Below are 25,429 nucleotides of genomic sequence, written 5' to 3' on the forward strand. Positions count from 1 at the left end.
CAGAAGTTTGCGGTTTCCCTGGATCTGTCACGGACTACTCAGCCGGTGACATCCTGCCTGAGCTGGCGTTGCCTGCTCGGGGCATTAGTAACCATATTCAGATGGTTCGGACCGGGCGGCAGTGCCTGCATCAAAGCCTCTCAGCGCCTGCTGCGGCAACGAGCTCCGCGTGAGCCTAACAGCACGAAACATCGGCAAAAAAGTAACCTCACGGACCCGCTTTTAGTACTTTCCTTCTTCCCCCAGAAAAGAAAAAAAAACCCAAGTCAAACCAGGGACCGTGGGGGGGTGGCAAGAGGAGCTGCTGCCTCGCACGACTCCTCACCTGCCCCGGCCGCCAGCTCCGCGCAGGAGGGTCCCGCAGCGCGCTGCCCACCGCCGCCCCCGCGGGCGCTCCAGGCGGGCGGGCGGAGGCGGGGCGGCGGCGGCTCCAATGGGGAGGAGGGGGGCGGGCCGAGCCGTGCGGTGCTGAGCTGAGCTGAGCCGAGCCGAGCCGTGCCGGCTGCCGGAGTCTGACGGGCGCTGCAGGTGGGAGCCCGGCTCCGCGACGGCGCGTAACTTCGCCGGGCCGGGGCTGTCCGGACTAGCCTTCTTTGTGGAGAGAGGCAGGAGCTGCGTCCCTCCCGCAGCGGCGGCGGAGAGCGCCTCCCGGGACAGGCTCAGGTGAGGAGCCCCCGCTCCCCTCGCTTCCCCGGCCGCCCTTGCTGCCGCCCCGGCCTGGCTGCGCTCAGCGGAGCCCGCGGGTGGCGATGCGCAGCGGGACCGCCGAGCTGTCCTTGGCTTGAGGTCAGCGGGGAGGGCCAAGGGGCTGCGCTGCCCCCGCGGGGCGCGCTGCCGCTGCGCATCGCTCCGCGCCGCTGCGCGGGGAGGGAGGGCTTGGGCGGCGGGGCTGCGGCGCGGGGGCGTATCTTCGCCTCTTTCCATTCCCCTCTCCGCGGTTCTCCTTTTGGCAGTCCCGTGCCTCCACTCGTCCTCTCCGTGGGTCGTTTGGGGGGTCCCCGGGCAGGGTGTGCCCCCGCTCCGGTGGCGGGGCGGACTTGCTGCCCGCGGTGCGGAGCGGGATGCGCGGCGCCAGGCGGTGCGGTGCGGGAGTGCCGCAGGCGGAGTATGGCTCCTGCCGGACCCTGTCCCTCAGCCGCCCTTCCCGCCTTTCTGCCCTCCGCGGAGCGCAGCATCTCCGCGGAAGATCAGCCTGGGCGCTGGGACGCGGCGGCGCCCGCAAAGTTACGCGCGGTGCGCGGCGGGGGTGGGCTGCGGGGGCCCGGAGGGGCCGCGCTGCGCAAGCCGGAGCAGGGCCGGGGGAGCATCCGCTGGTAAGCCCGGTCGGTGCTGATGAGGCGCCGAAACCCCTTTTTGGGGCTTGGGGCCAGTCGTGATGAAGCCGCAAGGTTTTGCGGACGGCGGGGTCGGTGCAGCTTTAGCGTTAAAAATGTTTTAGTAGTGGATATTAATGAGGTGTTCCCCACCTCCCTTCCCCCTTTTCCCTACCTTTTCGGATGTTTAAAAAAACCCGAACTACTCAGCTGGTGACATTTAGATTTCTGTAGTAACGGCAATTCATTAGAAAAGTGATACTAGCAGGAAAATGAAAAGTAGTAGTAATGGAGTCCCGGGGTGATTGCAGATAGCGCCGAGGGACCGTAGCCCCCCCGCTCCCCGGCAGCGGACAGCGGCGTGGGGGAGCCGGGGGCGTTTGGGAGCCTGTGGGAATGCGGGGGGCTGGGAGCGCAGGGTGCAATGCAGAACTGGAAGCGCCGAAACTCTGCATTTTGTGCATAGTTCAGTGCTGGGTGGCCATTTTTCTAATCTTTTTCCTGTCAGGCTGTTGGACCCCAAAAATGCTCATTTGGGACTTGAAAAAAAACACCCCCTCAGGCTCCCCTACCCTTTTGTTAGGGCTGTTATGATGCCAAATACTTGCATTTTTGTATTCCAAACGGGTGATCCTTCATCAAGCTTTAAACCACGTTAAGATGTAGCTAACCATTTGTGAGGAGGATCTTTCCCCAAGCTTCTCTCTGGAGTTTGCATGTTTGCTCCTCGGTTACTTCCAGGGAAGGATTTAGTCCCTAGTATGGTGGCTGAAATGGTGGCACGCAATTCAGTGTGCTGCCAGATGCTTACCTTCTTTCAGAGTTTGGGATAGGCTCAGGCAGTATTAAAAGCTTGCTAAGAGGATACTGTTTTATGGTTTCCTCCATTTTTTGGGATCTGTTAGAAGCAGTCTAAAAATACTGGATCATCATTCCTCACGCTTGTAACTACAAGACTTTCAAAGAACTGTTCTTAGATATGCAGCTTTTATTTTTTTACCCCCTTTTTTAACCTGGCAAATGATCGGTCCTGGTACTTAATAGGGAGCTACTCTTGTATCCTTCTTCTTGCAATTTGAAGGCATCACTATTGATTCTGAATTAAGCAGTTTTTAGCATCAAATCTTCATTATTACACAGGGTTGGGTATTTTAACTTGCTGAAGAGATACCCCCTGATGTTCCTAGAAGCACCCAACCTTTGCCAAGTGCCACAAACATGTGCAGTTTGTGCAAACTTGTCCAAAAAATGGCCTTTTTTTAATTTTAATTGGGAAACAGATTATCACTATCTCAGTAGTACTTCTGTTCTTCCTGCAGCAGCATTTATTTCAGCATATGAAGTTTCTTGAAGTCCCTTGCTCAAATATTGGTTGCACATTACTGCCCAGAACTAGCTTAGGAAGGCACTTTACTATCTCATGCAACCTTATCTGCCATTCCACAACTTCATAACAAACCCATTGGAACATGAAATGACCTTGGAAAGGTATCTTTCAATCTGACACGAAGCATTCTCTTAACAGGGAACAGCACTGCTCCACAAAGAGCTGATGTTTTCAAATTGATGCTTCTAAACTGATTTTATTGTTTTTTTGTTTTTTTTTTTTTTTTTTTTTTTTAAGAAGGAAGGGAGATGGGTGGAATATTGAATTGGAAAGGAAAATATTTTTTAAAAAACAAACCCACTCAGCTGAAGTTGAAGCACCACTCAGCTTTAGAAGGAGGTGTATTAAGAATGTACATATGATAGTGATACTTAAGTCTAGGGTGAAAACAAGTCTTTAATTTTAATCAAAGGAAAACAGCATTTTCTCTGCCAATTCTGATTTGCTCATTCATAAGATCTTCAAAAGCCCAAATTATTAGTGGGACTAATTGAAAGCTAGTTGGGTGTGTCAAATGGAGAAAAGAAGTGATGAAGTCTGAAGGAAGCTTTACATTTAGTTGTATTGTTCTTGATGTCATAATGTGAAGCTTCTATATGGAAAATATTCCAGGACCCTTTCAGTCCCCAAAATGCTGCTCTTCTGGAAAGGCTGCAAGAGCACTTGAGAATCAGCAGCAGTCAAGGGGGAGCCTTGCAGCTGCCAGGGGAATTAATGGAGGGGGTGGCTGGCCAGTAAGCTAAATGGGATTTTGGCCCAGATGCTGGATTTGACACATCAGGCCTGGCAAAAGGGTGGTGAGCGCTTGTGTGCCCACGGTGGTTTTGCCTCTCGGTGAGGTGGTGCCTCCTGTAGAGCAGTGCGGAGTCTCAGCCTCCCACCGCCCTCCGGCCTCGGGAGCTCAGGGTAGGAGTGCCACCTGCTGGGTGCTCAGCCACTTTATACCAATTATCCATCGTTTATACATATGCACCATGCATTTGTGTTTACATATACATGCTGTGGTTATGTATGTGCTCATTTGCATGCAGGTGTACAGCTTTTCCACAGACATGTTCTTGGGTGAAACTATGAAACCTTGCTAAGACAGACCTGACGTTCCTCACCTTCTGAGGACTTAGCACAGCTTGTGTTTGGTGACACTCAAACAGCACCTGGGCTTTGTATTTCAGGAGTAAAGGGGAAATTTTGATACTGCTGACATTTAATGCTGGCTTCATTTTGCTGAAGGCAAGTAGGAATTTTCAACTGCACAGCTCATGGCTCGTGGTGTGGTAAGCTCTCACAAGCACCTCGGTGGTCAGATGCCAGGCTGCTGAAGTGGAGCTGAAATGGAGGCCCAACAAACCAAACTCAACTTCGTAATGTATCACTTAAATGTAAAATCTTCACAGCACTCCTGATTTCATATCTTTCATCATCTTACACATGTCCAAAAGATTTATGAGCATCCCACCTGGATACAAAATATCACTTCTTATTTAAATTAACTGCAGACCTATATGACTTGCAGAATATTGATGGACTTTTTTTTCCATTTTACAGAATACATTTTTCATATTAACTCTCTAACATTTTCATAGAAGAGTAAAATATTAAAGTTTTGTTCTGACCCAGAATTGCTACTGAAGGTGACACAATAAATCCAAATCTGACATCATACCCAGCAACAACTTTCCAATTTCCACTAGCTTCCATCTCTCCTAGCCTGCTGGGGCATTGGGTGGAATGATGTTTAAACACCAGTTTGATTCAGCTGGATACTGAATGACATCAGTTGCAGCACCAAGGCTTGTAGTTGTTCTGTTTTGTACTGACAGCACTAGGGAAAGATGTGCAGCCCTGGGTGCCGGGGCTCTGTTGGACAGCTAACCTCATTAAGGCTTTATTGCTTACTTATTTTGTGGTGTGCTGGTGCCAGATGAGTCTTTTACCCTGTTTTTGGATTAGGAGTGGGCCCAAGCTAAACTATAAAAGTTTCCTGAAAACTTTTAAATGCTTTCAGCTGGAAAACCTATATTGATGTACTCTTGTGATAAATTGATAAAACGCTTCACATGGTTTTGAAAGCGTATTCCACCACTTGAGGTCTGTACTTTCAAGAGTGCATAACAGTCAGAAACGAGTTGATGGAGCAAAAAGCAAGTAGTGTAATTGAAGAGTTCATCTTAAAGTGTGATTCTAGCAAAAAAAAAAAAAAGCACCTGCCATATCAAGAGGGATTACAAGATAGGCTTTTGAGGAAGGGGACCCAATAATAACTCGTAACTCAAGTTCACTGTCCCCTAAAATGTTCACAGTTAATTTGATGCTTGACAAATTGTGATTTCAGTGTCTGGTGAAGAAGCAATTGACCCTAAAATTGCTGCCTGAAGCTGAACCAACGTTTTCAGTTTCATAACCAGTGTCATGCAAAAATAGTATGTGAAGAGGAACACAGGAAATGCAGAATGTCCCTGTGGTCTTGCTCTTATGTATCTCTCTTCCCCCTGACCCAAGCAACTGGCATGTGGTGTAGGCAGTGGATGCTGCTGCAATTCTCAAGGCAATTTACATCTCATTCATTCATCCATCAATCCCATTATGGCATTTTTTGATCTTTTTTCCCCCCACAAGTCTTCTGAGCTGATAATGGAACTCTGCCCCTTATAAAGTGTCAAACTTCAACAACCACTTCTTTTTTTCACTCAGAAGTGTATCTGCAGTGTTGTCAATGGGCATGATGCTCTCCTGCCCCCTCCCCATTCTAAATAAACCAGTTCAGCAGCTCTCCTGCATGAATTCTGCCAGCTCTGAGTCATCCATACATTTTTGTTTTGTTCCTTCCTCGTGTTTTTGCCCACCATGTTTCCCGCCACTCCCACCTACTCAACATCTGCTTTCATGTGACCTCTCATATCCTGACAAATTTGTTGATGTTTGTTAAGCTTGCTCCATTCCACCATCAAAATCTCACTTTCCTTAATATGAAGTCCTGTGTCCAGTCAGGTGACTCAATGGCTTTTACAGTCCTTGGCAGTACCTTGGAGTCGTGTCTGCTCCAGTGAAAATGTTCTCCCAGTAATTTCAGCTCACCTTGCAGAGGTAAAGGACAGGTAATATCTTGAGGGCAATCTGTAACTACAGTCACACTGACACTAATGGGGCATGGTTGCAGCTCTGGGGAAGGACTGGGGTACACAAGACGGACAAGAGAAATCAGAAATGAAGGCAAATCTTTTGCAACCTCTTTTCCCTTTCCTCTCCAATATTCTTCACATGAAGGGACTGGAATGGCTCCTACTGTAAAAGCACTCCTACAAAAACAGCAACAACAACAAAAAAAAGTTGTTTGCTAGCAAAGTGGTAAATATGTGAGCAATCATCTTCCTTTTTCTGCAGCCCTTCGTGCTGTCTTATTAATGGGCCGTGAAGGCTGAGGAGGAGGTAACTCATCAGCCATTATCCATCGAGTGGGGAGGAGCTGCAAATTAGTTGCTGGGTTTTTTTGACACCAACAGATAAATTTGCCTTCATATGGCATGAAGATTTATGAGATTTATGGAGGTGAAAATGAAAGTCTCTTTACTGGGACCCAGCAGAAGAGCATTGAGTTGTGAGGATGACTGCTCCTGAGAATAGTTGGTTTGGAAAATTTGGATGGTTGAAACATGTGAACTGAGAAGATGTATCCCAATCTGTTGGAAGGGACTTTGCAATGGCCTTTGGCTTTTTGACATCTTTTCAGCCTTGTCCTGGTGGTCAGTCTGATGGTAACAGAGCTGCTGGGAGATGATGACAGCACTTCCTTCACTGCCTCCTTTCCTTCCACCACAGGCTTCTGCACTCTCCTCGCCTGCTCATCAGTGCTCAGGACCTTGTGCACTTCCTGAACTTGCACATGCAATTGATTTCTCTAGTCAAAAGAAGAGCGTGCCTTTGTCTGCCCTTACAAACACAAGTGCAGTTTGTTTATGTAAATCCATAGCAATTGGCATTTTGTACCTATCTCTTTGAAGCATTTTGTCTCCAAATGATTAAGAATTAAAAAAAAAAAAAAAAAAAAAACCCAACCAAACAGAAAAGAAAAAAAAAACCCGAATGCTAAATTGGTCGAGTGTTTTGGAACAGTTGCCAAAAGAAATCAATGCTGAGCCTGGGAAAGCTGTAAAATTCTTTCTTGGGTTTTTATTAGTAGGAGAGAAGTGACACACACTGAGTTTGGTCACTTAGACGCTGTTCAAAGTCCAAATTGAAAAAAAAATTATTTCAGCTTGGGTGTTCTTGATGGTTTGCAGATGTTTAATAGTGCATAGATACTCAGCTATGGGGTAGGCTGCAGGCCCCCTTAATTGCAAAGAATAAATTACCAATCCCCCATCCCTGACTGAGGATTCTGAAACTGAGCAGTTGCTGTGGTTGCTTTGCCTTACTTCCTTGCCAAATGTTACATCTCCTCATCAAGGATTTCAAAATGTCAGCAGTATAAAAGAAAATAATATACCTTTTTCTGTTTGTGATATTGCACACCTGTTGCTGCCTGATGGGGGAAGTACAGTAGAAGAGGGTATTTTTTTCTGAAAAAGGCGTTTTCCCCCCTCACAAAATGTTCCTTCAGCCTTGACAGATCTTTGTTAGACTGTAATTATTATTCTTTTATTACCATTGATTGTGGGAGTCTTTTATTTCTTTCTAGGGTGAATTGGACAGTGGAGGGTTGTTTATGTTCAGTCCATTTAATGAGTTACCTGAAACTGTCTTGTAATGCAGACTTAACAGAAAGCAGTAATGTTGTATTTGTTCATTGAATCTCAAGAGGTTTTTTTCTCTTTTTCTCTTCCTTTTCTTGCTGATGGCTATGACTGTGCTGAAACCATGGACTTCATAAACTGGATGAACGGCTGCCTCCTGGAATATGGACAATTTTGGTGAGTCTGCAAAATGAATTTCACTTACTTCTGCTTGCTTGGGAGAAAGAGGAAGGATGTTATGTATTGGAAGTTGTGCTTGATGAAAGCTAAGGCTGTTTTTGCAGTGCTGGTTTTGTCAATGCAACAGACACAGCTTCCTAAATTTCAAATTATTTTTAATGGAGTGGGTTTTTTTTTCCTTGTTCTGTTTTATCACTGGCAAAGGTGAAGGAATTAACATGCTCTGAATTAATTTGAAATAGTGTCATGTTATGAGATTGAGTGTTATTGTCTTCGTAATAACTTTTAAATTACTTTTCTGTAAGACATGCTGTGAAGCAACAGCTTAGAACATTTTAATTTTTCTTTTCTGGCTTATTCAGTTGTTTCTGCAAATAGTTCAGACAGAATATTCATTGGGTGGCTTTTTAGAAAAGCACTGTGTTGTTTTCCTTACTGTTCCTAATACCAGTGTTGCCTGTGGGGTGAACTTTTAAGAGATGATGCGTTGATGATGTGTTTGTATTAAATATTGTAGAAGAATTTTCCATGAAAAGGCCTTCCATCCCAAGTAGTCTCTGGTGAGGTTTCTTTTTTTAAAATTAAAAAAGCTCAAAGCTCTGTCAGGGTCACACTCTTTCCTTGTGTGCAGACACAAGACCTGCAGAATATTCTTTTGGGAGCATCTGCTGTTGCTCCCTGAGGAGGAGGTTTTGGCACTTTGGCATTTCCAATAAAGGTGACTGGACAGCTGCAGGGAAAACATTTGCTTTGAATATATCAACCTGGGGATCTGCTCCAGGAGCATGGTTGGAGGTGGTAGTATTTACCCAGTGTTGTCTGTAGGAGTAAAAAAGCTGCCTCTGAGCACTGAGAGGAGGTTGGCAGCTTAGCAGCCTTGGGATTTATCTCTGAGCTATTTAGACCTAGCAGGAGTGACTCGTTACTACTAATAGGTTTAATTAGGGAAAACATCTTGCTTCACCTCTCACTCGTGTGGTGACAGCCTCCCTTATGCACAGCCTTAAGTTTTGAGGGACAAGACAGATGTGATTTGGGAGCTGGGTTGGCTGCATGTCCCATCCCAGGGTGAGGGGAGCACTCCTGGTGCTGTGGTGGCCCTGTCCTGGGTAAGGCGTGGGAGTGAGCGTAGGGCTGGCACTGGCTACTTGCTGACAGATTGTGGCTGAGTTTAGCTGGTACACACCCCTTCGGGGGGAGGGGGGAAGGTTGACGTTGGCTCTCTCTCCCTCTCCTCCTTGTTTTTCAGTCTCTTGAGTGTGCACAGTCTGCGTCACCTGCATTCTTGCACTGGTGCAAAGAGCCTGAGACCAAAAGATGGGCATCAAACTTAAGAATTTCTTATCAGGGACAGATTTAGAGAAAATTTGAGATGAAGCCTGATAGTTTATTTTTGAGCATTTCTGAAGTATTGTTGCTTAATCCTTTTTATTGATCAGTAGCTTATGCTGGGAAGCTCTTGTCTCAGGGCAATTTCCAGAGTCCTAGAGGATAATGGCATTAATCACATATCATGTGACCTTTTAGGCAGAATGAACATTTGTTGTACTGCTGCCTTTACCTTCACTCTTAGTTCTGGTTCTGTCTTTTACTCCTCAGCTGCATGGCTTAAGAGTGCAGTTAAGAAACCTTCTGCATGACTGGTACGTGGTAATTTGGTGACTGAGTAGCAGTAAGGTCTGTAAGGCAACTGCTGCTTTGGATTGCTCTCCTTTGATGTGCTAAGGACCCTTGAGGAGCCTGAGAGAGCAATAGCTTCTGGGGCCAGGAAGCAATGCATATTTACTGTGATGGACACACTGCTCAAAACTCTTTGAGCCTGAAAACTAGCAGACTGCATTCCTCATAGCTTTGCTCCAGCATGTATGTTGCTTTTTTGGCCTGTTTTGGAATCTGCGTGAATGATTGGCTCTCTTGTTGCACCTATATAAAGAGATGCTTCTTCGGTATCTGGAAATGCAGTAATGAGTGCTGAAGTGCTGCCATCACCATGGCACATCAGGGAAAGTTTGATGTGATCACATGGGTGAGCCTTCCACCCAAGTTTTATTCTTAGATTTGTTTTTCACTTTCACTCTGATTTGGATATATTTGAATTTTTGGCAAATGCTGTTAGCAAAGTTAAAATCTGAAACAGCAATCTAAATCACAGATCACAGAGCTAAGTGTACTTTGCATAAACAGATAAATAGCAGAGCTAGAAGTATAAGGAGTGCTTGCTTTCCACTGAAAGAGTCACATCATTGCAAGCTCTTCTCAGTGTTGGAAGGCCAAGAGACAGTGGATACCAGCTGAAATGAGAGAAGTTCACACTGGTTACAAGGGTAAAGTGTCTTCACTCTGAGGACAGACAGCTGGGACACAGGTTGCCTGGGGAGGCTGTGCAGTCTCCATTGCTGGGAGTTTTCAGGACCTGACTGAACAGAGCCCTGAGCTGGATCTCACAGCTGGCCCTACTTGGAGCAGAAGCCTGGACCTTGTGAGCCTCCTCCTAGCCTGAACTAATTTGTGATCCTTTAAAAAACTACTTGAATTGAGAGGGATCTTTATGATGGGAAAAAGAGTAAAACTGGAAGAGTCAAGTGGCATGGTCATGGAGGGTGTTGTGATGACAGCAAGCTGGCGGTGGCTGCTGTAGGATGAAAAGGGATGTAGCATCTGGAGTGCTGTCTGGGACTGTCTGTGAAGGTTTGTTGCTTTTAGTTTTTAATTGAGCAAAGCAATTAAAACCTGACACTTGCTGCTTCTGAAGAAGCTCTATGTTCTTTGGTTTATGCCAATGGTAGCTGTATAACTAATTTCTAAAATTTTGGAAATAATCAGTTGACTCTTGTTTATATTGGTTATCACACCACTTACTTTGGGGGAAGAGATTTCAGGAGAAAGTTCTTAATGCAGAAGACTTCCAGTCTTTCAGGGATTTTTTGTTCAATTGTTTGGTTGTTTGGTTGTTTTTGTTTTTTTTAGAGATTGATATATGGCTATTTGCATTCCTTCAAAAATTGTGTGGGATTGCAATTAGGAGGCGGATGAAAATCTGTGGGTTGATCAGACTGAACATGAGCCAGCTCCCCAAAGTGATGTAGTTGCTTGTGGGTGGTTATGTGAAGCCAAACAGTGTTTCTGTAGAGGGGGAGAAAAGTGGTCAAGGTACTGGCACAGCCTTGCAGGGTGAAAAAGGTGAACCTATAAAGAGGACTGTGGATGTGTCAGAGGTGACCACAGTGCCTTTGGAGGACCAAAGCACTGCTAATGGTTCACACAACCCTCCAAGTGTGTTTTCCTCTGTGTTTTCAGGAAGATGGCCTGCAACACTGGAGTTAGTCTGGCAAACACTTGAAAGAAAACAGAAAATGTCTGCTTTTGGGGTTTTTTTGCTTGATTTTTCTTTCTCCTGGAAGGGCATTAGTTTAACTTACAGATTAACTTTACTCCTTTGTGTTTGGAGGCAACAGAGTTGAATGTGGAAAGCAACAGTTAGTAAGTCCAAATGGGATTTTAAAAGTTTTTGCTTATTTTTGCACTTTTTAAACCACTATTCTGCTTCCATCCACATACTTAGTGAACTGTCATTCTTGCCAGTCACGCCCCAGCTGTGATGGGATGCAGTCAGTGGGTGTGCTCCCAGCTAGGCCAGAGTTTCTTCTCTTTCATGTTCTGAGACTGAAAGCCATCAGGATTATTGCTGAGAGAAACTGAAAGCTTTAGATTTTAGGCTTAACTTTACCTCGTCTGTAGCCACTCTTCTCCGTGTGTCTGCACAGTGTTTTCAGAGTTACACTTGTGTAACTGTAGTGGCTTTGTGTCCACTTTCCCTACAGCATCAGATGCTACATTGGGTAATTTGCCTTTTCTTTTAATTTCTTTTATACAAATGCAAAGCCTTTTCATTTGTTCTTCTCTGTGTTTTTCCCATAGCTGGTTATTTTCAGCTGATGCATGGATAATAGTGCTGATGAACAGGTATTTAGTCTGACATATAAAAGCATAGCTGTAAAGAAAATGAAGCAGTGAAAATTACAGTGGCAAAGGTTCCTAAATTATAGATGTATAGGAAGATTGTGATAAGGAAGTAGTTAAACATTGCTATTTAGTCAAACCTACAACTGTGGCTGGTACTTCGATTGTCTCCTCCATTTGCTGACATTTAATTTGGGTGGTTGGTGAGATATTCTTCCTGCTAATAAAGTCCCTGTTTTATTGAACCAGAAGCTTGTGGAAGTACATGGGTGTGTTCTCCCAGATGGTTTTAGGTCAAGAGTGAAACAATTGCTGATTGTTTTCAGATTTACTTGTAAAAAAAATGTTAAAGGTGCTTGCTATTAGGTGCTTACCCACTGTTAAAAAAAAATAAACAAAACCAAGACACAAATCAATCTTCCCATCTGGGACCAGATATGTGTCCAGTTTAGATATACTGGGAGGCAAATGTAATAAGACTGAACGAGGATATTCACAGACTGAAGTATCAATGTTTGAGCAGGCTGTGTGCTTGCTACAGCTGCAAAGCCCATTGCTTTTATGGCTGCAGTATGTTTGCTCACAAGCCCCAGCTCTGACAAACACGTGTGATCATTGTCCCGTGCGTGCTTTTTGTGGGGTTGAGCAGCCCTTCCCAGGGTGATGGTGAGTACAAGCCACCATCTCCTAGCAGCAGGTCTCATGTTTGAAGAGCTTTGCTTGCTTTTAGAACATCCCAGCAGTAACCTGCAAGAACCCAAAGACCATCTTTCATCCACAGGGATGTGGGACCAAGCAAATGCTCTATGCAGGCTTTTCACAGAAATAAGGAGAGAGTAGGGCCCTTTAGGGAAAAAGAAAACTTCCACTGATCATCATAGTTACTGTATTTTCCCTTCTGGAAATAGCCATTATGTTCTATGTTGGTGGTAGGTCATAACTTCCCTTTGTCTCTCCTCCCAGCCAGTTTATAAAATGCCCTAAGGCAAGCAGGGTTTCTGTGGTTAATTTTGTTTGAACAGGATGGATCCCTGTGAGCAAAAGGTACCTTTCAGTGGTAAAGATAACTGCCTTTGTGCTTATCTTAACCTCGATGAAGCTATTACCGTGGGTTTGTTAGGAAAAGAATGAGGTGCAGGCAGTGTCCTGGACTGAGCAAAGGCTAAAGCAATCAGTGATAGCTCGGCTGTCAGCAGAATTGCACTGCTGGCAGTCGGGTCTGAGGCTTTGCACAACTTTATTGTCTGCTTGGCTCCCAGCTGTTCCTGCAAGCGTGTCCTTCAATAAGCTAAGGAAGGGCTAAGGGTTGTCTGCCTGCAATTTCTGCCTGGCCTTTGCATTGTGAGGCCAGTCCAGAGTGGGGCCAAAATACTGCAGAACTGGCAGTTATTTGTGGTGGACCCTGAGACAAGTGGGTTTATCCAGTATCCATGAGGCAGATCAGTTTGGATCTTGGCAACTTGGCTCCTTTTTCTTCTTTTTCTTTCTCACCAGAATAGTTGTGCTGGGCTTTGGTGTTGTTGCGTCCTATTTTTAACACCAAAGCTCGCTTATCTCTCGTTGAATGTGTGGTATGTTTCATTTGAGAGAGGAGGCATTTTATCAACTGTCACAAATGAGCCTTCTTGCTAGAGCTAATTCAAACCAACTGAAAAAGGATTCTTCCTATTTAATTTTAATTTACATGTGGAAAACTTTCATGCAGTTGGAATCAGTACAGTTTATTGTCAAAATAAAAAGATGTGAGACCCGGCCATACCCAGCATTATGTTTGTCATATGATAGTACAAAAATTCATGTGTGCCTAATTTATTTCAAGTATTTTGGGTCTTTTACACCTAACTGTTACATCTGTAGAGGAATGAAAATTCCTTTGCATTTTCCTGGTATTGAAGAGTGTCCCTTTATGCAGAGATATAATTGCTGGACAGTATGCATTTTTGCATTGAGGACAGTCACTGCAGCTGTTTGAGTCCTGTCATGTTAATGCATGAGCAGATATCGAAATAAGCTGTAAGAGTTTGCTGCAAGGAGAGCTTTCATTTTTCAGTCTTGGGAAGTGGGCTCCATCTAGTGTTTAATTTAAAGATTAGACTCCAGTTCCTTTTCTTAAACGCCCTTGCAGTGTGGAGAAAGGACACAGAGGAGGAATTGTGAGAGGCAATGCTTTTGCTAATGATTGTCTAGAATGAGACTTTTTCCAGTACAGCCAGTATGGGAAGGGAACCTGAAGCACTGCATCTGTTTTACATGTGCACATGAAGCTAAAAAATTCTTTTATGAAATAACACATGGATAAAAAGAAATTAAACTAGCATGGCAATGATGTGATCCTGGAATATTTTGTGGTTAGTTCCTCTCACAGTGTTTGATGTGGCATGTTGGAAACCAGCCTGTTCATCTATAAAATCAAAATTAGAAAACTAATTGTGGGGTTTTTTTACAAAGTAAGGAATTTTGAAATGTGTTTTGGTTACTAATATCGAGTCAACAGAATATCTTCTGATATGTAATGCTTCTATAAAGAAGCATATGGGATTCCAACCTCTATAGTTTTCTCAGTATTTCAGTTTTTGTAATATTTAACCCTCTCTCAAATACTAATTTTTTTATTAAACATTATATTGCATTCTGAGCTATTTTTACCTAAAACAACATAGCATTTGATAGTTACTCTATCATGTCTCCAGTGGCCTGATAATAAATGCTGTGAAACAGAGACAAGAAGCACCAATAATTTATTTTTTTTTTTTTTTTTTAAACGGGAACAACTTGAGGAAGTTTTTAAGTGCTTAAGACTGAATGCAGATTTACTTACTATGCTCCATACTGAAGAAGCAAGAACTCAGAATTTTGGTCAAGAGGACACAACAGCAAACCTGTAGAGAGGAAAACCTGGGCTGTCCGACAACTGATTCATTATTAGTACAGATTTGTGCTGTTGTGATTTTTCCCACTCCTTAAAGGGACATTTGGGGCCACTTAAACAAGCTTTTACCCCGAGCAGTCTGGCACTTTGCAGCACTTTGAGACTGATGAGGAAAGAGGCAGGTGGGCATCGTGGCTGGGCTGAGTGTGACTGAAGCAGCCTAGCAGCCTGAGCCACCAGTCCCTCCCTCCCTCCCTGCCTGCATGGGGGTGTTGCAGACCCCTGCCCTTACTCAAAGACACTCACTGGGGCTGTGAGTGTTGCCCTCGTGTTGCTCCCATGTTGCTTGCATTGCGGCTGCAGAGCTGCCTGCGCTTGCGAGGCGGAGGAGATCCCCCACACAAATCCCCAGACAACTCTTGGCTTATTTTCCACCACTTGCCTGAGAAGTGTGGAGCAGGGGCTGGGATCCAGGCCTGAGTCATTGGCAAAGAGCCTGTGGTTGTTTCATCTGTAAAATATTTGGGGTCTGGGCTTTCCACTTGACACTTGTGAGCCGAGTGCGGACAAAGTTGTGGGAAACATCTGGTGCCAGGAGGGAATGGCGAGATGGTACCTTGGACATGTGAAAATGGGGAGCTGTTGTGGTGGGGTGCTGGGCTGCCCACATGTTCTGCAGTGTTGGGGGGAGGGTTGGAGCTGAAGAGGACAGTCATGGAAGTGGGATGTGGGTGATGAAACCCCCTGGGCATGGGGCACCACCGCCAAGCCCTGGAGCCTCCCAGTGTTGGGCTCTGCTGGTTTCATTTGGCTGAGGAAGGCAGCCAGAAGTTTAGGGGGAGCTTAAGTATGTATACATACACACACTTTCTTGACAGCTCATCGTTTGTTGTTGTTGTTGCTTTTGTGGCCTTCTTTTTTGTTTTGGTTTGTTTGTTTTGGTTTTTTTTTTTGTTTAAGCTTTTGAGACACTGGTGTACTTGGCAACATATGAATTTCCCCTATAGGCGTAAACTTGGTCTCTCAACTTCACAAGAGATGATAGCATTGCAGTAGACATCTGGATTTCTTTTATTATTAAATGATGTCTTCTGTTAGAAAAAGAAAAAAACAATCCAACATTTCATTATCTTGTTGAGTTTTTTAAATATACAAAATACCACATTTTAAAATTCAGTTTCATTTTCCATGTTACTTAATTTCATACTTATTCTAGAAGTGAAGGACAATGAAAGCAAACATGTTTGTGTTGCTTGAGGCTTCTGGTTCTTGTGGTAATCCAGTAGATCACTAATATTTTGCAGGTTTTGTGTTTATTAGTTACCTATGGAGAAGCTGTGGTTATATTTCGATTTCTAAACAAATTTGAAAATACCTGCATTTTCCTTAAATACTTTTGTCACTTTAAACAAAATGAAATCTGGGCCAAATCTAAACTGCTGCTGTACCTTTAAAATGTATTTGTGAGGTTGTGGACCAAAAGGGCATGGCAGTATTTTTTTTTTTCTTTTAATCAACTCAACTTGCTTTAGCCTTTGCTCATCAACTCAAATGCTGTACGACACACAAATGCCCTTTTCATGGTAACCAACACCGCATTTTGAGCTGAGGTCAAAGTGACCTCAAAGGTCCTACAGGTGGCTTTTGTTGTCATACACCAGGTAACAGGATGGGACACTTCACTCACACTGTTGCTTGGAATCTGTGAGAAGTGTGCTGTGAACCTCTGCTTGTCATGTCCAACACAGCTGGGATCGCAGTGGTGGTCTCATGACCATTGCTTTGCTGATGGCCGGGGAGAGAAGGTCCCAAAGTTGTTGTCCTTTTCCCCCAACATGGCCTCATGGCACAACTGCTCCAGCACTTCCTGGTTGTGTCCAAGAGAGTATGTGCTAAAGCTCTATAGAGGAGGAAAAAACCTTAGAAAGTTTGGATTTAGCCATGAGGACCGACAGCAGGCAACGTGGTGGCAGCACCAGGGGAAGCTTGTAAGTCCTGTGGGGTGCGGTGCTGCATCCACCAGGTCCCTCTGCTAAGCATAGAAGAGACTAAAGGAACAAAGCAAATGCCAGATAGTCCCTGTGCACTGCAAAATGGCACAACTGATGGTAATCTAGACGAGAGGTGCTCTGCTGTACTTGCAGAGCTGTTGCAGAGTTTGTGGCAGGAATTGAAAAGGAAAGCAAAGTCTTGAGAACATGAGGTTGGAAAGGTGGTTCCAATACATGAAAATTGGGTTTGGAGCTTTCTGATCATTCATGTTGAACTGTTAGAGAAGTAAAATGCTAACACAGAGATGGAATGGAAAAGAGCAAAAATAATTAATGGTTTGAAGTAGTGCAGGTCATGAAGATGATGTAATTATTCCTAACCTATTTAACCTGAAAGAAAAAGAAAGCTATAAATAAAAGGGTTGGGAGGAGGAGGAGAAAACGTTTGACTATTAAGATAATTTAATTATTTTAGACTTGGTATCTCCAAGTAAAATTATGGAATAAAATAATTTGTCATCTACCTGTTCTTTCTTAAGGTAGAGTTCACAAATACACAGTGCTGTGGCAGACAGTTGGCATCAGCTAATTGATGTGTGGGGTAGTGTATTTTGAGAGAGAGAATACACTAATACATCAATTAATTAGACTAAGGGTGCTAAGATCCTTAATTTAGACCAGAGGTATTTTTAAGGTGTGTAGATGTGGAACTTAAGGATGTGGTTTAGCACCGGATTTGGCAGCAGTAGGTTAACAGTTGGACTCAATGGTCTTGGAGATCTTTTCCAACATAGACCATTCCGCAATCAGCATTTCAGACTGTGCTGTGATCAGGTCCTGGCTGTTAATGTTCCTCAGCATGGCGGGCACAGCACCTCTGTCACAGTAGATGTATGTTCACCTCTCTTGCACCTTCGTCCCTTTTCCACACACTGACTTGAACCTGCTGGCCAGGGAGCTGGACCCAGCTAGCACCTACAGTGTTGCATTGGTTTTGGTTACCTGACTTGAACTCCTTTCTTGCTCTGCTGGGGATTGATGTCTTTGGTAGCTGCACAACCTCTTGGGTCTGTGCCATGGTAGCATGTGACATTGGAAGTTTATGAGCCAGAAATGTGCTGCTAAAAGGACATTCATTTAAACTGAAGGAAGAGAAATAGGGAAGGAAACTCTACTGTCCTGAGATTGAGGATTGGTTTCCTAACCTAAACCATTGCTTTTATCATTAAATTTTCTTTTTAGTTGGAAAAGAGATGCTATCATCCTCCTTCTTAATGTGCCTGTAAGAAATGATAGCAAACATTGTTGTATTGTAGCTCTGTTCTCATGAGTTTGATGTTGTGAAATGTCTTGCTTTTGGTTTCTTCTATGCTGAGACCTAAATCATTTCTGAAGGAAAGCTTGCACTAATTTGTAGACATGAAATTGATACAAATTTGCCTGTTATTGCTGACGTCATTTCTTCCCTGTCTGACCTCATTCACCTGGCATTAAAATCATATTACTGTATCTCCTTTAAAAATTGCTGCAGCTAAAAGGGAAAACCTTTGCTTTAAGTGTTTTGTTGGCTTGATCTAATCTATGTTCTTAATGTCTACTCTGGGACTGGATCCAGATCTTCAGTGCTGACAAGTGCCTTTTAACGTCATTTATTTATTATGGGGAAAACAATTTAAAAGCTTAGTTATTAAAGCCACTTTTTATAGGGGAAAGTAATGAAATTGCCTGGTCTGAAGGTAGAAGTTACACAACTTTATATATAGTTTTAAATAGCGTTATTAAACCCAAATACACACCATTAAAATCATTTGAGGTTTATTTGGTTACAAAACCCAAGCAGAGCTCCTTCTAAAATGAGACTTTGTAATGCAATGGCCAAAAGTTGCTGCTCTGCCAGCAGTGCAGTTTGCAGGTTACAAGTAATCCAGGTTTTATTAGTTTGCTGTGCCAGACTGCCTGCCCTTGCACTAAGGCCTTTTTGCTCAAAGCCCAAGCAGGTTTGCAGCTATTCTCCATTAGAAAATAGGCATGAGGTTAATTGGAGTTATCTGGGAGCTGATTGCTGTGTAAATAGCAATATAAAACTAGATTGAACTGGAATATGCAATAACATTTGTAATGGTTTTATCCTTCTTCTCAAATTTCTGCTTTGGTCTGAAGTTATAAGGGTGCAACACATACATAAAAGTTTTTGATCCTAGAAAATTTGGTATGTGATCTAAATTTGTCAATTAAAACATACATGTCCTTGCTTACCAAAAAAAGAGGAAATTATAACTTTTTTTTTCTTTTTTTTAAAAGAATGCAATGTTGAATTAATGAAAGTTTGTTTCTCTTGATAATTTTGGTTAAGGGAAGTGTTGACAACTAGTCAACTGATGTGTAAAAGAAAGTGTTGAATTAATGTTGTGAAAGGAGAAAAGTAGTTTCATTAATTCCAGAGGTGATTTTACTTTTTGTTTGATTTAATGCCTTTCATGCCTTGATTTTCATTAGCATGGAAATATTTCTTTCTTGCTGTGCTCAGTGCTGAAAAAGATAAAATAAAGCAAAATACAAAGAGAAGCTATAAAGACAAATATTTTTCTTCCAAAGGAAAATGTAAATGTTATCAGTACTATGAGAAATAATATTAAATAAATATATGCTTCTCAGAAAAGTTCAATAATCAGAGTTTTGAATATTTCAAGAACAATTTTGTTGTTACATCAAAATAGCTCAATCAGAGCAGGAAAAATGCAGTATTGATAAATGATGATGCCACCAAGTGAGATATTTATAGAGCTCACAGGAGCTAATCAATGCTACACTGCACAGGCGTGGTAACTTTCCTGGTTGGGTTTATTTTACCTGCTGTATTTCAATATGCTTATTTTTTAATAGAAAATAAACCATCACTTCTGGGGTATTTGGAAATGTTAACTTTGACAGGCATTATGAAATACCCTGCTATTTCCTTTTTCTGGATGGAGGTGAGAGAAAGAAAACTCATTTTATTGTTGAGAGAAATTAATCCTTTAACTTTTTTACAAAGGAAATGTGTCTTGAAAAATCTATGGCTTCACTATATCTCAGATCAGCCTATTTTTATAACTTCATACATATGTTGCAGCAGGAATTTGATTGCTTTGCCTGTAAAATTTGGTGTTGCTGATGTTAGTAGTACTACTCTGTATATTATTAAAATGGCTTGCTGCAACATTTCCAGCTTTAAAAAAGTAAAAGTGGGAAAAGCCCTGTTGCTTGAAGCCTGCTGGCAAGAAGGTAGGTGAGAGAAGGGTGTGTGCATTAAGAGAAATTGCAGTCTGAAAGGGAAGCAGAAGGTGCAGAGGCCAACAAGCAATTAAATTAGACACATGCCTAATTTATTAATTCATGCACATACTCCACATTTGCTTAAGACAGACTATGTGAGTGGTCTCAGCATCCAAAGGCCGTCTTACATGCTTGAGTTTAAGTGACTTTCTAATTGTTGGATTATTAGGAGGAAATTCTTTACTGTGAAAATGCTGAAGCACTGGAAGAGGTTGCCCAGAGAAGCCATCAATGGCCCATCCCTGGAAGTGTTCAAGGCCAGGTTGGATAAAATTTTGAGCAACCTGGTCCAGTGGAAGGCATCCCTTCCCATGGCAGGCAGGGTTGGAAGTAGATGATCTTGAAGGTCCCTTCCAACCCAAACCATTCTATGATTCTCCGATTATGTCCCTGGCAGTCTTGGAAAAATATTGCTGCTAATAAATTCTAATTGCTTGATATACGAAAGAAAAATTTTAAACCACCTATTCTACCATTAGAAGAAGGAAATAAGGAGACAGAAATTGGGAACCTTTTTTTGACAAATGCAGTCCCTCCTCCCAAAGCACACCTGTAACTCCTTGTTGGAGTTTCCCCTTGAAGTTTTACTGTGGTTTTGCCTGACCTGTTGTTTTGTTACAACACTCAGATGTGCTTTTCCCTCCCCACTGCATACAGATGTCTCCTTTGGATTTTCCCCTTGCTTCATGATTTAGTGCTCCTGACCTCCACTTGCTGATGTGCTTGGTGCCTCCCCACTGTGTCCAGCTCTTGCTGTCCTTCCATGCCCTCCTGTCATGCTGCAGGAAGCCCAGGTGCTCCTCACCAAGTCCTGCTGGCTCTGGCAGGGCTCTTCCCATAATCTCAGCCCTGGATCACTTGGATCCCACCTCTCTGCCAACCTCATCCCATTGTACCACACCTTTGCTGGCCCTGGGCAGCTGCATGGAGTGCTGTGCTGCCAAGGCTGGTGACTCTCTTTGCACAGACTCACAAGTGGCTGGATGGTTTCCCGTTCTTCCCTTGTATCCCACTTTTCCTAATTTAAATGCTATGTTCGCGTTTACCAGCTCTTTTCATTTCCCTCCTGCTCTGGTTTTTGTGGCTCTCCTAAAGCTGAAGCTAAGTGCTGCAGACCCACTGAAACTTTCTGATTGGGATCAGAATGGAATCACAAGGCACAGAACCCTAAGAGCAGCATTGGAAAGCTTGTTTCTGTTTGGATCACTTACCAGGACAAATCTTTTGAACTGCATTAAAGTTTTGAAAAATGAGTTTCCCTTTAAAAGCCTTGCATTTTCTTGTGGTTATAGGCTGAGAACTGATTTGGAAGTGTCCCAGAAGTGGAGCCATTTGGCTTGCTGTTGCTATCTAGAGTGGTCACCAAAGACAGCTTTTGTTTTTTAACCTCTACAGAATGTTCCCTGCCCGTAATTGATGTCTGATGCCAACCTTAGATATGTACATGGTGTCTCACGGGGAGAAGAAAATCATTGCAATAAAGTTAACATTTTAGTTACTGATGTGTGTTTTCCAAATGTTCATATTTACTGGAAGAAACTTTATTTATTTCATTTTAATGCAATTAGATTTGTTCTTTTGTGAGGAACAAATGAATCAGTACTTTTATAGCTCATCACAGTTATTCTGTAAATTTATATTTTTTTCATTATGTCAAATCTTCTGAACTTTTGAACAGGAATACACCGAATTCCCGTAGCTTAACTACTTTTTCTTTCATTTTGGACACACAGCATGTTAGATAAACACTTCTTTCATCCATCATGGGGTACTATGTTTCGAACTAGAAATTGTGTTTTGGCCAGCAACATAAAGATGTACTTGTGGATTGAGTGAATATATATCACTACTGCTGGTGAAAACATCCTCCCCTTGCACTTCCCCAGGATGTGCTGCTGCTTGTTCCTTGCTACCAGATTTTACCTTCTGGAGATTTTATTTCTAACTGTGGTTAAATGGGAGCCTGGAGATAGCCCAGGTTTTAATGTCACCACTGAGCAGAATAACACAAATGTCCTGCACAGTGTGTGTGGCAGTGCCCAACCACTTTGACTCTTCAGGATAAATTAATTCTCTCCTCCTCTGGTATCATGGTTTTAGCTTGGAGCTCTGCCAGTCCAGCAGGAGAGCATCCTTCTCTCAACTCTTTCCTGCCATCACCACCTCATATTCATGGTCCAGTTCCTTTTCTCCCTCTCCCTGCAGTACCTCAGCTTTCACTTGGAGGTTTCCTCCAGATTGACAATTGATAAAATACAGAGTAGCTCTCTTATCTCTTATATTTTTGTCTTCTGTTTACATATTAAACCATTTTTCTTGCCTGCTGCCTTTCTCTAGGTTCTCCTTTACCCCTGGTTCCCGTTCAAAATATAGCCAGAAAAGGACTTTCATTAGCTGTCAAGTTTTCAGACCAGTACCTCAAATTCATAAATGGCTCTTGTGAGCTTTTTATCTTTCTAAAGGCTCTCTTTTGTGGTGACACTAAGAGAAAAGCAGTGATTGCTAATTACAGGCCTGCTGGGTGTCCATGGGCTTCTCCTGCCTGCCCTGCTGCGTCCCAGGAACCAGCTCTGGCTCCAGTCCTATGCCCCTGTTGCAATATCTGCCTTGAAGCAGCATTTGGGAGGGATGCAACTGCTGTTCCTTCCTACAGTGACATACCTCCTCCTGATAATGAAAGTAATATACCATTAACAGGCTCTTGTAAAGGAGAGAAAAGCATTTTGCAGTTATTAATCAAATCCAAACATCCTTACTTCCACCAGCAGGAGGTTGGGCTTTTATATGGAGAGATCTATTATCCTTTCTTCTGTGTGCCAGAGAGAGAGACTTCTTCTGTACAGACTTTGCAGCTACTTCCATATGCCTTACCCAGCTGGGAGGGTGTTCTTTGAGTGATGATGATAACTATTATTTTGTTATTATTATTTATTTTTGCTAATGCTTTGTGAGAGGTAAATTTCTCTCCCATTAGGGTAGGTTCTACCTGGTATGGAGCTGAGATACATCCTGTCTTCTTTTGTGGGTCTCAGAAGGTAACAATTCAATACAACACATTGGTTAGAGCAACAGCAGTTGATGGAAAACACTATACCAGCACAAATCATTAAAAACAAACCCAAAACCCAAAAAAAACCCAAAAAAATCCCCCAAAATGTACTGTTGATTTTACAAGTATCCCATCCTCAGAGATCCATAGGATCCTTGGTGATGTCTGTGGCCTCTTGCCCAGCAATTTTTTTTTTCTTAATGACAACTGCCTGGGAGGACCATTGGAAGAGATTCCCCCTAATTAATTGTCTTCCTTCAGCATCTTCTCAGCCTTTTTCTGAGTTGCATATGGAATCAAAAGCAGCTATACAAGCTTTTTCTTTTTTTAAGATATTATATGTGAGATGTTACTTCTGCCAAATAAACTGCATTATACCTGTTGAAGCCGTTTTGGTTTGTTCTTTAGTCCTTCAACTTCATGCTGTGTACTAGAGTTAAGTAACTTCTATCAAGCTGGTTTGGAAGTTTCCATGCAAGTCTATATATACTAAATAATCAAGTTTAATAGGAATAGTTCTTCATTTAAAAATTTTTAAAAATTATACCTTTAGATTCATATGCTTGTAAACTATTTATGCACAATGCAAACTTAAGTAATTTTCTGATATATCAATTTGTTCACTTGCAAAAAGTTTCTATAAGTCTATGTTGAAATGTGTTTTCCCACCTAGCCTGCATTGTAGCAAGACATATATTATCAGATACCAAGAGGAAACTAGTCATCAGTTCACAGAGCAAAAGTCCGCTGATATTTTGATTTTTAAAGTGTTCCTTCTTCCTTTACTTCAGAAAAGTTCTTATAAGGCAATGCATGGCAGAGAGATCAGGCTATCTTATTTACTCATGAGTCCTTCCCCCTACCGCAAATTTATAAAAAATGTGCCCAGAGTTCACCAGACACTTTGGCAATTACACTAGGAGAGGAGCTGCTCAGGTTTCTGCATTGCAGTTGGCAGTGTCACCCGTGGTGGCTGCAGAGGACAGGGTGAATAGGGTGGCTGGTGGTCAGTGGCCCTGGCTATCATTGCTAAGGGATGGAAGGAGGAATGCTTTAGGAATGCCAAGTGAGTCCCAGGCATTGGTGGCTTTGCAGTGGAAGGAAACAGCTTTTGTTCAACTCTGCAAACACTGCAGAGAGTCCTCGAAGTCTCTGAAGCTCAGTAAGTTGTTCTAAACCAATTTAACTCTTGAGTGTGAGTATTTGGTATAAACATGGCTGTTCAGCTGAAAAAAAAAAAAAAAGACTTTTTTTTCTGTGTGCATTTTGTTCCTGAATCAGGTTTCCCATGATTAAGAGGTTTGTTCTCTTTCCTCACTTAGATGTATTCCCCCACCCTCTTTGCAAGTGTAAATTGCTCTCCTGTAATGAGATCAATGGACCTGCACTGATTTACAGTAGTAGAGAATAATTTGGCTCGTTATACATTTAATGAGATACGATCTGTAGTTATCTTGGCATGGACAGATAGTAAAGCATTAAGAACTAATAAAAAAATGTCATATTCTCCAATACTGTGTTATGGCTGTGTATTCATGGATATATTATTCCATACCAGTGGAGGAAAAGTATCCATGGGTCAGCCCAGATGGGGAGTGGAGACTTTTCTCCACTTCCTACTTCTGCTGTGAAACTTTGTTTTGTCAGTCAGGCTGGGTAGAGGCTCTGGTTCAATCTTGGGTTCAGAATGTGTCCTGGCAAAGCGCAGCTGCTCTTTACACAGGCAAAGCTGGAGGGTTTGATTGCAGTTTTTTGTCTAATGGAAACACAAATCCTAATGAAGTCTCTTACAGTGGTACCAGGATGAGGTTAAGAGAGATTGTTTTGAGTCACTGTCAGGATTTAAAATCAAACAAATCACCTCAAAATTGGTTGTTCCTGTAATTTGGCTAAGTAATCCACTGCTCTTTGACAGCCAGCTGGCTACAGGAAAGGCTCTCACATTCCTGCAGGTTTGGTGCAGATCCTCAAAAAGCTTTACCCCTGTGACAGCTCTGGTGAGCAGTTTTTGCTGCCTGGCACTCTTGATCCTTTGGGAAGAAGTTAAATATGCTTTCCTAATTTTACTTTTTCTCCAAAGAAAATGTGTTGCAATGGTATTTCCTGTGATATTGATACATATCCATCCCTGGTATTGGGAATTTTGGAAAGGGAAGTGAGAGTATAAGATAAAATTGATTGTAAGATGTTAGGAATATACTTTAGAAGCACTAATGTGAATTATGTGCAGGTCTTTTTCTGTGGTTTGGTTTAAGAGGTGAATAATTTTTGTTTCTGAAGTCTGTGTGTCTCTCACGACATTCTGTGTCAATATTCACAAATTCACAATATAGGAAGGTGAATATTGCTGAAAACCTAAGGTAAGTTTGAAACAGCTCTGCTGCTGGCCAGCTGGTTACTGCAAGTTCCTGCAGGTACTTTGTAGAAATACATTGTTTCCTTATATGCAAATGTTTTTACCCTCTATATAACACTATAATGGCTTAGATAAAAATCTGGTTTATTCATGTCTTGCATGTAGAATTTTCTGGACTGCCTTTTTGCCCTATACAGTACATGTGCCGTTTTTACAAAACACACTACAAGGAATGGGAATAAAATGTCTAAAGGGATCACCTTGAGCTTATAACCTTCA

The 25,429-nt window shown here is 42.7% G+C and overlaps 1 protein-coding gene across 1 annotated transcript in view; it reads left to right on the forward strand.

Moving 5' to 3' along the window:
• Positions 1-466: 466 nt before the first annotated feature.
• The window catches only part of EPB41L3 (erythrocyte membrane protein band 4.1 like 3), a 143,093-nt gene continuing 118,130 nt past the window's right edge, over positions 467-25,429 (forward strand). The window contains exon 1 of the mRNA XM_050970691.1: positions 467-663. The gene's annotated coding sequence lies outside the window, so the exon portion shown is untranslated. The remainder of the gene's footprint in view (positions 664-25,429) is intronic.

The sequence above is a fragment of the Serinus canaria genome, chromosome 2 (assembly GCF_022539315.1).
Source record: "Serinus canaria isolate serCan28SL12 chromosome 2, serCan2020, whole genome shotgun sequence".
Lineage (NCBI taxonomy): Eukaryota > Metazoa > Chordata > Aves > Passeriformes > Fringillidae > Serinus > Serinus canaria.